Genomic DNA, 12,600 nt, shown 5'->3' with positions numbered 1-12,600 from the left:
CCGTGAACTTCCAGATGTTCAAGCTGGTTTTAGAAAAGGCAGTGGAACAAGAGATCAAATTGGCAACATCTGCTGGGTCATGGAAAAAGCAAGAGAGTTCCAGAAAAACATCTATTTCTGCTTTATTGACTATGCCAAAGCCTTTGACTGTGTGGATAACAATAAACTGGAAAATTCTGAAAGAGATGGGAATACCAGACCACTTGACCTGCCTCTTGAGAAACCTATATGCAGGTCAGGAAGCAACATGGACGTGGAACAACAGACTGGTTCCAAATAGGAAAAGGAGTACGTCAAGGCTGTATATTGTCACCCTGCTTATTTAACTTATATGCAGAGTACATCATGAGAAATGCTGGACTGGAAGAAACACAAGCTGGAATCAAGTTTGCTGGGAGAAATATCAATGACCTCAGATATGCAGATGACACCACCCTTATGGCAGAAAGTGAAGAGGAACTCAAAAGCCTCTTGAGGAAAGTGAGAGTGAAAAAGTTGGCCTAAAGCTCAACATTCAGAAAATGAAGGTCATGGCATCTGGTCCCATCATGTCATGGGAAATATATGGGGAAACAGTGGAAACAGTGGCTGACTTTATTTTTTGGGGGGGCTCCAAAATCACTGCAGATGGTGACTGCCGCCATGAAATTAAAAGACGCTTGCTCCTTGGAAGGAAAGTTATGACCAACCTAGATAGCATATTCAAAAGCAGAGACATCACTTTGCCAACAAAGGTCCGTCTAGTCAAGGCTATGGTTTTTCCAGTGGTTATGTATGGATGTGAGAGTTGGACTGTGAAGAAAGCTAAGTGCCGAAGAATTGATGCTTTTGAACTGTGGTGTTGGAGAAGACTCTTGAGAGTCCCTTGGACTGCAAGAGATCCAACCAGTCCATTCTAAAGGAGACCGTCCTGGGTGTTCTTTGGAAGGACTGATGCTGAAGCTGAAACTCCAATACTTAGGCCACTTCATGCGAAGAGTTGACTCATTGGAAAAGACCCTGATGCTGGGAGGGATTGGGGGCAGGAGGAGAAGGGGACGACAGAGGATGAGATGGCAGGACGGCATCACCGACTCGATGGACATGAGTCTGGGTAAACTCCAGGAGTTGGTGATGGACAGGGAGGCCTGGCGTGCTGCACTTCATGGGGTCGCAAAGAGTCAGACATGACTGAGCGACTGAACTGAACTGAACTGAACTGTAGATGAAATAAAATTTAAAAGTCAGGGCCCTGTACTAGTCACACTTCAAGTGTGACATGTAGCTACTGTGTGTGTGCGTGTGCACAGTTGTGGCCAACTCTTTGCAACCCCATGGACTACAGCCAGCCAGGCTCCTCTGCTTGAGTGGGATTTTCCAGGCAAGAATACTGAAGTGGGTTGCCATGCCCTCCTCCAGGGGATCTTCCAAACCCACGGGTCAAACCTGCATCTCTTGCATCTCCTGCATTGGCAGGTGGGTTCTTTACCACTAACACCATCTGGGAAGCCCCTCGTGCATTATATAATAGGATATTTAGCAGTGTCCCTGACCTCTCTGCTCATTAGATGCCTGTAGTACCCATTCCCTAATTGTGACAAATAAAAATGTCTCCACGTATTGTCAAATGTCTCCTGGGGGACAAAATTGTCCCTGGGGAGAGTCACTGGCATATCCTTTTGCCAACACCACATGACTTGAAATTACATAGTATAAGGTCTCCAATTTGTTATTCTTTTTCAAGACTGTATTAGTTATTCTATCTCCTCCATGTTTCTATATAGGCATAACTCAGAGATATGTGGCTTTAGTTCCAGACCACTGCAACAAAGTGACTATCATAATAAAGAAAGTCACATGAATTTTTTGGTTTCCCAGGGCACATGCAAACTTTGTTTGCACTATACTATAGACCATTAAGTGTGCAGTAGCATTATTTCTAAAAAAAAAGTATACATATTAATTTTAAAATTCTTAATTGCTAAAAAAAATTGGTAACCATCATCTCAATTTTCAGTTAGTAGTAATCTTTTTGCAATAGTAACATTAGAGATCACATAACAAATATAATAATAATGAAAAACTTTGCACTATTGTGAGAATTACCCGGATGTGACACAGAGACATGAAGGGAGCCAACGCTGTTGGAAAAATGGCATCAATAGATTTGCTGGATGCAGGGTTGCCACAGATTCAACTTATAAAAACACAGTATTTGCAAAGCACAATAAAGGTAAGTGCAATAAAATAAGGTATGCTTGTGCAAGTTTTAGAATCAGCTTATCAATTTCTACCAAAAAATACCTCCAGAGATTTTGATGAAATTATGTTGAATCCATAGATGAATTTGAAAAGAATATAACAATTACTGAATCTTTCTATCTGTCTTAGCTTAGGCTGACTTTATTATTTCATGATATAATAAAAATATCATGGACTTGGTGACTTAGAGGTTTATTTCTCATAACTCTAGAGGCTGTGAAATCCAAGATCAAAGTGATTTATTCCTGGCGCTCACTTTCTGCATTGCATATAACCACTGTCTCATGTCATTATATAGCCCTTATTACAGACGGAGTGGTTTAAACAACAGAAATTTATTTTCTTCTATTTTTGTAATCTGTAAGTGCAGTATCAAGGTATGCCTAGTTTGTTTCTCCTAAGGCCTCACTCCTTGGTCTGTAGATTGCCTCCTTCTTACTCTGTTCTCACATGACCCTTTCTCTGTACACACACGCCATTGGTGTCTCCTCCTCTTCTTATGAGGATACCAGTCATAGGATTAGGGCTCCACTCTTATGACCTCATTTAATTATTTCCTTCCATGCCCTATCTTCAAATACAGTCACACTACAGATTAGAGCCTCAATGTGTAAATTTGAGGGGAACACAATTCATGAGGGTTATCAAATTTCCAACGTATGCTTCCTTTTTTTCAAACAAATTAATTAATTGGAGGCTAATTACTTTACAAAATTGTTTTGGTTTTTTGCCATACATCGACATGAATCAGCCACGGGTATACATGTGTTCCCCCATCCTGAACCCCCCTCTTACCTCCCTCCCCACCCCTTCCCTCTGGGTTGTCCCAGAGCACCAGCTTTGAGTGCCCTGCTTCATGTATCGAACTTGCACTGGTTATCTATTTACCTATGGTAATATACATGTTTCAATGCTAATCTCTCATATCGTCCCGCCCTCGTCTTCTCCCACATAGTCCAAAAGTCTGTTCTTTACATCTGTGTCTGTTTTGCTGTCCTGCATATAGGGTCGTCATTACCATCTTTCTAAATTCCATATATACGTGTTAATATACTGTATTGGTGTTTTTCTTTCTGGCTTACTTCACTCTGTATAATAGGCTCCAGTTTCGTCCACCTCATTAGAACTGACTCAAACGTGTTATTTTTTATAGCTGACTAATATTCCATTGTGTATATGTACCACAACTTCCTTATCCATTCGTCTGCCAATGTACATCCAGGTTGCTTCCATGTCTTAGCCATTGTAAACAGTGCTGCAATGAACATTGGGGTACATGTGTCTCTTTCAGTCTGGTTTCCTTGGTGTGTATGCCCAGCAGTGGGACTGCTGGGTCATATGGCAGTTCCAAATTGATGCTTTTGAACCATGGTGTTAGAGAAGACTCTTGAGAGTTCCTTGGACTGCAAGGAGATCAAACCAGTCAATCCTAAAGGAAATCAGTCCTGAATATTCATTGGAAGGAGTGATGCTGAAGCTGAAACTCCAATACTTTGGCCACCTGATGTGGAGAACTGACTCACTGGAAAAGACCCTGATGCTGGGAAAGATTGAGGGCAGGAGAAGAAGGGGATGACAGAGGATGAGATGGTTGGACAGCATTATTGACTCAATGGACGTTGAGTTTGAGCAAGCTTTGGGAGTTGCTGATGGACAGGGAAGCCTGGTGTGCTGCAATCCATGGGGTTGCAAAGAGTTGGACATGACTGAGCAACAGAACTGAACTGAACTGATGGCAGTTCTAGCTCCAGTTTTTTAAGGAATCTCCACACTTCTCCCCATTGTGGCTATACTGGTTTGCATTCCCACCAACAGTGTAACAGGGTTCCCTTTTCTCCACAACCTCTCCAGCACTTATTGTCTGTAGACTCTTTGATGGCCGCCATTCTAATCAGCCTGAGATGGTACCTCATTGTGGTTTTGATTTGCATTTCTCTGGTAATGAGTTATGTTGAGCATCTTTTCATGTGTTTGTTAACCATCTGTATGTCTTCTTTGGAGAAATGTCTGTTTAGTTCTTTGGCCCACTTTTTGATTGGGTCATTTATTTTTCTGGTATTGAGCTGCATGAGCTACTTGTATATTAATTGGAGATTAGTTCATTGGAGCTGCTTGGAGATTAATTCTTTATCAGTTGTTTCATCTGCTATTATTTTGGAGAAGGCAATGGCACCCCACTCCAGTACTCTTGCCTGGAAAATCCCATGGATGGAGCAGCCTGGTAGGCTGCAGTCCGTGGGGTCGCTAAGAGTCGGACACGACTGAGCGACTTTGCTTTCACTTTTCACTTTCATGCATTGGAGAAGGAAATGGCAACCCACTCCAGTGTTCTTGCCTGGAGAATCCTAGGGATGGGGGAGCCTGGTAGGCTGCCGTCTATGGTGTCGCACAGAGTCGGACACAACTGAAGTGACCTAGCAGCAGCAGCAGCTATTATTTTCTCCCATTCTCATGACTGCCTTTACACCTTGCTTATAGTTTCCTTCATTGTGCAAAAGCTTAAGTTTAATTAGGTCCCATTTATTTATTTTTGTCTTTATTTCCATTACCCTGGGAGGTGGGTCAGAGAGGATCTTGCTGTGATTTTTGTCAAAGAGTGTTCTGCCTATATTTTCCTCTAAGAGTTTCTTATCTTACATTTAGATCTTTAATCCATTTTGAGTTTATTTTTGTATATGGTGTTATAAAGTGTTCTAGTTTCATTCTTTTATTGGTGGTTGGCCAGTTTTCTCCATTGTATATTTTTGCCTCCTTTGTCAAAGATAGAGTGTCTTTAGGTTTGTGGATTTATCTATGGACTTTCTATTTTGTTCCATTGATCTATATTTCTGTCTTTGTGCCAGTACCATGCTGTCTTGATAATTATAACTTTGTAGTATAGTCTGTAGTCATGTGGGTTGATTCCTCCAGTTCCATTCTTTTTTTCTCAAGATTGCTTTGGCTATTCGAGGTTTTTTGTGTTTCCATACAAACTGTGAAAATAGTCGTTCTAGTTCTGTGAAAAATACCATTGGTAGCTTGATAGGGATTGCATTGAATCTATAGACTGCTTTGGGTGGTATATTCATTTTCACTATATTGATTCTTCCAATCCACAAACATGGTATATTTTTCCATATAATTGTGTCATCTTTGATTTCTTTCATCAGTGTTTTATAGTTTTCTATATATAGGTTTTTTGTTTCTTTAGGTAAATTTATTCCTAAGTATTTTATTCTTTTCATTGCAATGGTGAATTGGATTGTTTCCTTAATTTCTCTTTCTGTTTTCTCATTGCTAGTGTATAGGAATGCAAGGGATTTCTGTGTCAATTTTATATCCTGCAACTTTACTATATCATTGATTAGCTCTAGTAATTTTCTGGTGGTGTCTTTGGGGTTTTCTTTCTAGATAAAGATCATGTCATCTGAAAACAGTGAGAGTTTTACTTCTTCTTTTCCAATCTGAATTCCTTTTATTTTTTTCTTCTCTGATTGCTGTGGCTAGGACTTCCAAAACTATGTTTAATAGTAGTGGTGAGCATGGGCACCCTTGTCTTGTTCTTGATTTTAGAGGAAATGCTTTCAATTTTTCACAATTGAGGATAAATGTTTGCTGTGGGTTTCTCATATATGGCTTTTATTATGTTGAGGTATGTTCGTTCTATGCCTGGTTTCAATGAGCCAGAGTTTTGGCTTCGCTATTTTCTTTCTTTTGTCTGTTTTCTATTTCATTGTCTTATCCTCTTATCTTTATTATTTCCTTCCTTATGCTTACTTTGAGTTTATTTTGCTCTTCCTTTTTGACTGTCTCACAGTTTTATAGTGGAACATTAGGTCATTGATTTAAGACCTTTTTCCTTTTTCTAACATGAGCATTTAAAACCATACATTTCCTCTTGGCACCGTATAAATGGCATTGTACAAATTTTGATAGACTGTGGATTTACTATTTTTAAGTTTTAAATATTCTCTAATTTCTCTTGTGATTTATTTCTTGAGCCATGTATCATTTAAAATGAGTTGCTGTATTAAAAAATAAATAAAAATAAAAAATAAATAAAATGTTGCTGGTTTAAAATTTTTGGATGTTTTCTAAATTTTTTACTGCTTATGATTTCTAGTTCTTGTTTTGGTCAAAGATCACACCTTATATGATTATAATAATTTCATTTTGAGAGTTTTTTTAATGCATAGCATATGATTTACTGTTGTGAAAGCACCTCTAGAAAGGAATGTGTATTCTCTGGTTGGATGTAGCATTCTATGAACATCAATTAGATCAAGGTGGTTGACAGTATGTTCAGATTATATTTTTGCTGATTTTTTGGGGGGAGTCTCTTGTTCTACCTCTTCCTATAAGATGTTAAAATCTCCTACCACTATTGTAGAATTGTATGTTCCTCCACCCTTTTGTTCTTTCAATTTTTGTTTCATGTATTTCTGAAGCTCTGTTATTAGGCACATACCCATTTATGATTATTATATGTTTCCCTGATGACTCAGATGGTAAAGAATCTGCCTACAATGCAGGAAAACTGGGTTCAATCCCTGGGTTGGGAAGATCCTCTGGAGAAGGGAATGGCTACCCACCCTGGTATGCTTGCCTGGAGAATTCCATGGACTGAGGAGCCTGGCAGGTTACAGTCCAGGGGTGGCAGAGAGTCAGACACGACTGAGCGACTCACACTTTCACTTTCACAGCTTCCTGATTAGTTTGATGCTTTCTCCAGTATAAAATGACCCTCTGTGTCATAAGATCTATTTTGTCCAATATTAATAGCCACTCTAGCCTTCCTATGGTTATGTTGCAGGATGTCTTTCATCATTTTGAGCTGCTATGATAGAATACCATAGACTAGGTGGCTTATAAACAATAGAAACCTATTTCTCAGTTTTAAAGGATCAATGTCCAGATCAGGGTGCCAACATGGTCAAGCTTTGGTGAAGGCCCTCTTCTGGCTGGCAGACTATTTGTATCCTTATATAGTTGAAAGAGGACTAGAGAGTGCTCTACAGCCTCTTTTATAAGGGCACTAATTTCATTCATGACAGTGCTACCCTCATGACTTAATTACTTTCCCAGAGGTCCCACTTCCCAATACCATTACACTGGGGGTTAACAGCATATGAATTTTAAAGGGGACAAAAACATTTAGCCCATTGCACATGGTATATTGGTATATCTCTTCTTTTTCCATCCATTTACATATGTTTATATATTTAAAGTACATCTCTTGTGTAAAGCTTAGTTGGGTCTTGCTTTTAATTACATTTTGTTAATTTATGTCTTTGATTGTTATGTTTGCTCCATTAACATTTTAAGTAATTATTGATTCAGTTGGATTTAGGTCTCCCATTTTATGACTTGCTTTCTATATTTGTCTCATTTATTGTTCCTCCTTTTCTGCCTTCTTTTTCAGTTTTTTACTTTTAAAACTCCTGTTTAAGATACCTGTTGGCTTTTTGAGCTACCAGGGACATATAAGAATGTTCAAACCATCAGACAATTGCACTCATCTCCATGCTAGTAAGGTCATGCTTAAAATTTTGCATTCTAGGCTTCAATGTTACATGAACCAAGAGCTTCCAGGTATTAAAGCTGGGTTTAGAAAAGGCAGAGGAACCAGAGATCAAATTGCAAGCATTTGTTGGATCATAGAGGAAGCAAGGGAACTCAAGAAAAACATCTACCTGTTTCATTGACTATGCTAAAGCCTTTGATTGCATGGATCATAACAAACTGTGGAAAGCTCTTAAAGAGAAGAAAATACCAGACCATCTCACCTGTCTCCTGAGAAACCTGCATGAGGGTCAAGATGCAGCAGTTAGAACCCTGTATAGAACAACTGATTGGTTTAGGATTGATAAAGGAGTATGACAGGGCTGTCTGTTGTCATCCTGTTTATTTAACCTGTACACTGAACACATCATGAGAAATGCCAGGCTGGATGAGTTACAAACTAGAATCAAGATAGGTGGGAGAAACAGCAACAACCTCAGATATGCAGATGATACCACTCTAGTGGCAGAAAGTGAAGAGGAACTAAAGAACCTCTTGATGAGGGTGAAAGAGGAGAGTGAAAAAAAAAAAAAAATGGCTTAAAACTGAATAATAAAAAAGCTAAGATCCCAGCATCCGGCCTCATTCTTGCAGAGTTGATCTAGAAACCAAGAAACCAACTTGAAGAGTTGGAGAACTCAGGTTTATTACACCGGTGGGCCCAGAGGCATAACACTTCCATCTCTGAGCCCGGAACAAAGGAGTTAGAGTTTTAATAGACAGTGCATGATCCCAGACTTTAGTGGGCAGTGTTGACTGTTAATACGCTAGTTCAAACTAGGGGTTTCATGCAGGTGGGAACAGCGGGTTAGGAGAGAGCAGAGGGGATGCCTGACCTTTACACAAATAAACATTGTTAAGCAGGATTACAGGGGCTGGGTAATTGACAAGGGTGAGTGAGGTAAGGTTCAGCTCCTAGTATTGTTGTAAGTTTGTTTCCCCCAAAACTATGGAGCTTACATGACTTTGCAAGGAGTTAGCTTAGTTGCAGAAGCAGAAGGAGCATGAGGTTATTTCTAGTGGGTGCAAGTTTTTTATTCCTCTTCACCACTACTTCATAGCAAATAGAAGGGGAAACAGTGGAAGCAGTGACAGATTTCCTCTTCTTGGGCTCTGAAATCACTGTGGATGGTGACTGCAGCCATAAAATCAGAAGACGATTGCTTCTTGGCAGGAAAGCTGTGACAAATCTAGACAGTGTGTTGAAAAGCAGAGACATCACTCTGCCGACAAAGGCCCGTGTAGTCAAGGCTATGGTCTTCCCAGTTGTCACGTACGGTTGTGAGAGCTGGACCATAAAGAAGGCAGAGCACCAAAGAACTGATGCCTTTGAAATGTGGTGCTGGAGAAGACTCCTAAAAGTCCCTTGGACAACAAGATCAAACCAGTCAATCTTAAAGGAAATCTTCCCTGAATACTCATTGGAAGGACTGATGCTGAAGCTGAAGCTCCAGCATTTTGGTCTCCTGATTTGAACAGCCAACTCACTGGAAAAGTCCCTGATGCTGGGAAAGACTGAGGGCAGAAGAGGGCATCAGAGGATGAGATGGCTGGATGGTATCACCAATGCAGTGGACATGAGCTTGAGCAAACTCCGGGAGATGGTGAGGGCAGGGAGGCCTGGCATGCTGCAGTCCATGGGGTCACAGAGTGGTACATGACTGAGCAACTGAATTACAATTGACATTTTAGCTATGCCTTTTAATTAATTTTCTTAGTGATTGCACTAGGGATTAAAATATCCATTCTTAAATTTCCACAGTCCACTTTTAGAGTTAGGACTGTTTCTTCCCATGAAATGTAGTAACTTTGTAATCACTTAGTTCAATTTATTAGCTCCTGTTATTGTCATATGTATTCTATCTACATGTATTATATACACTATAATAAAATATACTTTTTCCTTTACATAAATATGTAGCATGTTATAAAGCCAATTCAATTACTCTTTTATTTCAAATACTGAATGTTTTAAATTCTAAATTTTTCATTTTGGTCTTGTTTATATTTTGTTATCTGTTGGGGTTTTCTAATTTTTTATTTATTATGTTTGTTTTCCTTTACTTCATTGAACATTTATCTGATAATTCTAACATCTTGATCTGAACTGATTGTCTTTTGAGAATGGGTCACATTTTCCTGGTTCTTTATATATCTGGTACTTTTTTATTGTATGCTACACACTGTTATATTGTTCAGACTAGATTGTTATATTTAAAAGGAAGAAAAGATATGTATGTGTTAACATGTTTGTTTTAGCAGTGAAATTGATTTGGTTATATTCAAACTTTAAACTATTTCTTCTAGGGTGGGTAACAGCTCAAAGCTCAGCTGATTTTTTTTTTTTTTTTTTTTTTTGTCCTTTTTGAGGCGCTTAGTGTCCTTGGGAGAAGAGTCAGCCAGAGACCTAGGCAGAATCTACACAAAAACCCAAGAATACTCTACTTTTCTCCTTCTCACAATTCCCTTTCTCGCTTTTGAGTGGCTGTATTTAAATATCCCAAGCTCTAGTTTATGGTTCATCAGGCCAGAAATCTGATTGGTTTTCTGTAAGTGCTTCAACCACCCTGTGTCATGCTGAAATTATAGCCTGTTGTTAGGATAATGCTGCCTAATGGGGCACACACCCTTTCTCAGAACTTTCTTTCACGTTTTGATTCCCTTTTAAGACCTATATTTAATGCTCAGATCCTTCAAGTGGTTGTTTTTTGTCCAGAGTTTACAGTTGTTATCTGTTGGAGGGTAGGTTTGTTAAGATTTTATTCCTCTGTGTCAAAAGCAGTACTCTTGATTGCTACACTTTCATTTACGTTTATTTGAAAAGTCTAGGACTTCCCTAGTGGTTCAGTGCTTAAGAATCCATCTGCCAATGCAAGAGACACAGGTTGGATCTCTGGTCCAGGAAGATTCCACGTGCCATAGGGCAACTAAGTCATGAGGCACAACTCCAGAGACCGTGTTCCTAAAGCCTAGAGTCTGTTCTCCCTAACGATGGAAGCGACCACAGTGAGAGCTGATGCCCTGCAACTGGAGAGAGACCCCGGCTCACTGCAACCAGAGAAAGCCTGCAGGCAGCAGAGGATCCAGTGCAGCCAAAAAAAAAAGTCAACTCTCTATCATTAATACAGAAGGAAAGTATCACTTGCTGTGAACTGAATATAATCATAAAATAATGATTCATTATTATGAATTTTCAAACCTGAAAGTAAAAATAGATAAGAACTATAATAAGTAAAAATTTTAAATATAAATTCTTTGGTGAGAAAAATAAAACTACTTTTAATGTCATTTGTAAAAGAGACAATAGCTCTAGTAGGTTAGTTTAAGATAAAGATATCTTATCCTTGAACGGTTTAGTTTTTTAGATTTTACCAATAGAGATTCCCAACGAACACGTGAACGAGAATGGAAAAGGCATAAGATGTACCATAGTTTTTCTAGCATGACTAAATACAGCTAACCAAGAAAGGAAACACAAATGTCACTCTAACAAACTTCTGCTTCAGGAAATCTCTAGAATCTGCTCTGATTGTGCAGACTTACTCGGTAATGTCTGCAGGCTAATGGAGTAGGGGCTCTTTACCCTATCTAGTTTGAACAATGCATATTTAGCATTTGTAAAAATAAAAACTTTTTCAAGTGTCAGTTCATGTCACAGTATTTTCATGTTCATCAGATGAGCTCAGAAACAAATCACAGCGTTGGTTTGCCCTCTGCCCATTCTCCTTGACTTGCCATCAAAATAACGATTTAGCATAAAATAAGTTACTAGGATCACTGCTCATCTTTTCATGAAGTTGAGGGAACAAAAATTGAGAATCCTCTTCTTCAAATAACAAGACTGACGATTTTATCTTTAATTTTGCCTGCATGGGCGGGCTCTCTACTTCTGGCACACTAGCCTAGTTACCCCCTGGCATGTGGGATCTTAGTTCTCCGACGAGGGACTGAACTTGCATCCCCTGCCCTGGAAGGCAGATTCTTAACCTGAGGACCACTAAAGTCCCAACATGACTAACAATTTTAAGTGGAAATACTTTCCCAAAGCTTTTTCCTCCTTGGTACAAGATCTCCTTGATTTGCAGAGACCACCTCTCTAATCTGGTGGCCCCAGGAAGACAATACGTGAACTCCCTGAAGCCACTGATACCCATTCTATAGTGCTGCAGTTCCTCACAAAAACGGCTGGGTTCCAGTCTATTCAGCACCCTGTTCCTTTGGTTTTAAGCTGCTTGCTAGGGATTACTCTGGAGAAGTGTTAGAGACGATAAGTACAACAAATAATTGTTTCAGAGCCTCCAGTGTTCTCACCTTTGCCTCCTCAGGTCTGAAATTCTAAACTTTCCTCTCCAATGGGAGCTGAAAAGTGTTAGTTGCTCACTTGTGTCCGACTCTTTGCAACCCTATGAACTGTAGCCCTCCAAGCCTCATCAGTCCATGGGATTCTCCAGGCAAGAATACTGGAACAGGTTGTCATGCCCTCCTCCAGGGGATTTTCCTGACGCAGGGATCAAACCCAGGTCTTCTGCATTGCAGGCAGATTCCTTACTGTCTGAGCCACCAGTGAACCCCTGGGGCTGAAAGCCCCATTTAATTTCTGCCCTTAGCTTTTACCCCTGAGGCAGAGACCATTTATTTATCCACCCTCTCCCCAACTCCACAATGTCTCCATCTCTTCAGGGCTGGCCTTGAGGCCATCTAGCCCTTGCCAATAAAGGTTAGCTTACAAAAGTGAAAGAGTTACAGCCCCTTAAGGGCATGGGACTCCAGGCAGGGAATTCACTCACTCTAGGCTACCCTCCGGAGAAAGCGATGGCA

Source organism: Bubalus kerabau, chromosome 15 (genome assembly GCF_029407905.1).
Source record: "Bubalus kerabau isolate K-KA32 ecotype Philippines breed swamp buffalo chromosome 15, PCC_UOA_SB_1v2, whole genome shotgun sequence".
Taxonomy (NCBI): domain Eukaryota; kingdom Metazoa; phylum Chordata; class Mammalia; order Artiodactyla; family Bovidae; genus Bubalus; species Bubalus kerabau.
Note: the sequence above shows the minus strand (reverse complement) of the source record.